We start from the raw sequence: 3518 nt of genomic DNA on the forward strand, positions 1-3518 counted from the left end.
GTGCCAGCTAATGATCATCTCCAACAAAAGCATCAGACGAGACGTAAGGAATGACCATGCCCATGGTCCTAAGCATCACCCATCGCAGGATAAAGGCAGTTGATACAGTAGCCGTAATACATCTGCCCATCTGCAACAAGTGGGAATAAAACCCTGAGCATGAGTAGGTACTCAGCTAGACTTACCCGACATAACCGAAAATAAGTGACACCAAGGAGTATGAAGGGCTTTATAGTAGGGTAGCTGACTCATTTGCAAAAAGAAGCATTTTTAGCATTTCAAGAACTTTTCCCAAAAGCATTATTGTCAAGTTAATTATTATTAACCTATCGACTAGATTTGCACCTATACTAGAGAAAATATGTGATTAAGCAGATAATGATAACCCATGATCATTAGCAACTTCTATCTTGTCATATTCATTATAACTGTCCAAGTGTTCCATTAACATTACTACGATGAAGTAACTCAAGTCAAGTGCTCACTATCCAGGAGCGATGGCGATTCGAATCGATTCCTAACCAGCTGGTGATTTATTCCTTACACAAACCTTACTCACCCGCTAAAGTGAGGTATTGGTCACCGAGTCAACTATCCAGGAATCTCAAGTTTGCTAGGAACCACATGTACCTGGGGGCCGACCGACTGCACTTTGGTCTTATCATCTTGCCCCCGTGTCCTACCACACCTGCTCTAGCATAGTGCGCAGCGGGCAATCTACTTGGCCCGGATAATCTCCCAGCTTCGTGGTCGAAAGGTACTTTATTCGGCCAGCTAAATGTAAGGCATGCGTTCAACATGACTCGAGGCCCAACAACGGTCGGTCCTTAATCGACACAGATGGAAAGCACTACAGTTCAAAACTCTGTAAGTCTCCGTCCGGTCTCCACTTCATTTAACACTTAGTTATACCATGACTACATAGTTATCCAAGCAGATCCAGGTAACCACCTATAGCTCGTAGGTGACAGGAAATCACCTGACTTCTATCGGTCTAAGCCAGCTAAGCATTGACTCGACTGCGAATACCAGGGTAACAAGGATATAGTATAACAAAGGTAGACAAGGTATAATGCAGCAACAGTTGCAAACAACTCCTGAACGTAATGCATCAATTAAAGTAAAGCATTTAATTAACAATTGCAAACCGGGGAGAAAATACTCCGGGGCTTGCCTCTCTCGAAGGAGCTCGGGCGGTGATCGGGGCACTCCGGAAGTTCCTCAACATCCTCCTCGTCGGCTTCGGTCACTTCCTGCGGCTGCACCTCGAGCTGCTCCTCGGGCTCCTCGGGTATGACGACTGGGTTCTCGGTTTGTGATCCTGTATGATGCAATGTGCGTAAGTGCTTATGCAATCGGTGCATCGGATGAGATGAATACAATGGATATGCTTGAATGCAAGGTAGTCAACATCATCCAAGAACATATACTACAAGCACATGTCATCTACTGCATTCTCTTCTACTACTAATATGCTAAGTCAACACATCTTATTAAATGCTTCAAAGATACACCAAAGCTTCATGAATTTCTTAATCACACATAAAGCAACACTTGATTAAACCCTAATTAATAATAGGTTTGAATAGCAACATCTATTTTTATTGCTTAGAAAAATCTTAGAAAATTACCATAGCACAGTACTACCCTAAGTATCCTACCATCAGATTTTCATGGTATTTGAATGAGTGGATTAGCCTACACAAAAATAACAAGCTATGGCATGATTATGAACATGAAAATACTTTGTACTGTGAAAAGTGTCAAACAACAGAGGAAATATTTTTCCTATCTTCTACACAACAAATAATCATTGTACAAAAATTATCACATGCATGTTTTATATAAATTTTGCTCTCTAGCAAAATTAACAAAAATCAGCCATTAAAGGCACTTGAACTACACCTCATAATTTTTCTACAGTATATGCATGCCACATATTTTTCCTAGGAGGTACATTACACAAGAAGAGTAACAAACTTGGAATCATATTTTTCTGATACATATAGGATTTACTAACCATTTTACAAGATATCAGCAATATCAAAAATTAATTAAAGCTCTACAGAAAAGTATCTAAAAATGACATGCAATATTTTTATCATGTAGATCTGGTGACAAGGAACCTAGCAAAATTTGTTTCAACAGATTTGGAGCAAATTTGAGTATACAAATATTTTCCAAAGCATTTCTCTTTCCAATTAATAAAAGAAAACTGAAAACAAAAATTTCCTATTACTACTGGGCCGGCCCGTGGAAAACAACTGGCCCACGGCCACATTCGGCCTGTGTAGACCGAGCGAAGGGGAGGGCGGCGGCCTGGCTCGGGGCTTCGGCCCAAGCCAGCCTGGCCCAGCTCGGCCGGGCAAGGAGCCACGCCACTACGGCTGGGCCCTGCGGGTCAGCGACCCGAGAGCAAGGGAGGGGCTCCGCCGGCCGGTGCTCACCGGCGGCAAGCCCTTCCGGTGGCGCGGGTGGTGCCAGCGTGCACACCAGGCTGAGTCGCACCGGCTGGGAGGGTGGAGGTGGCTTGGTGGCGTGACAAACCACACGGCCGCGGCAGCGCACTCGCCGGAGAGGAAGGAGGCGGCCAAGCTCGGTCCTTTCCTCGACGACGGCGGCCGCAAGCGAGCGCAAGCGAGGCAGGGAGGCTAGGCGGAGCTTCAGGTGGAGGGAATTGAGGAATGGAGGCGTGGGAGGGGGTATGCCGCCGGCGGGGCAGCGGCAGCGTCGGTGGCGAGCTCGTGGAGCGCGCGGGAGCTGCTGGCGCTGCGTCTGAGAGAGCAGGAGGAGGAATGAGGAGGAGGCAGCGTGGTCGGGTAGAAGAAGGCACGCACGTGGAGGGTGAGGCAGGCCGTGGCTGCCGCGCGGCGGGCGTCGCCGGCGCATGGTCGCCATGCGGCGGTCGCGCCCTAGCGTGGTCGGGACGCGACGCGTGGGAACGGCGCGGCGCAGCGCTGGGGCAGGCCGGACGTGGGAGCTGGGCTGGGCCGAACGCGGGGCGCGCGAGCGGCGGGCGCAGCGACAGGCCGAGCCGGCTTCGGCCGTGGGCCGAGAAAGGAGGCGACGGCCCACGAAAGGAGAAAACATTTTTCTCAATTTCTATTTTTAAGAAAATTTCAAATACCAGTTTTCAAATATCATTTTGAGCAAGAAAATGACTTCTTTTGAAAATGGCCCAAAAATAAAAGTGGCTTAGAATTTAATCCTCTACAATTTTGCTTTTATGACCAAAGTCCAATTCTTGCTAGATTTTGAAGTATAAAATTAAAGCCAATTTTAACTCAAAACCCTAATTTTGGAGAATTATTTTTAAAGCAAAATTTGGCAATAATTTGAATACAAACTTTGCTCCAAAAATTGTACTAAATAATTCTAGATGATTTACAATCATAGCCAAACATGTTTTACTAACCTAGCAAGCATAATTTGGGGCAAACACAACTCTAAACAAGTGTTTGCAACATTCATGATTCGCGAGCATGTTTCATATTTTCAAACAGTGTTTACATTCATGA

The sequence above is a fragment of the Miscanthus floridulus genome, chromosome 10 (assembly GCF_019320115.1).
Source record: "Miscanthus floridulus cultivar M001 chromosome 10, ASM1932011v1, whole genome shotgun sequence".
Classification (NCBI taxonomy): Eukaryota; Viridiplantae; Streptophyta; class Magnoliopsida; order Poales; family Poaceae; genus Miscanthus; species Miscanthus floridulus.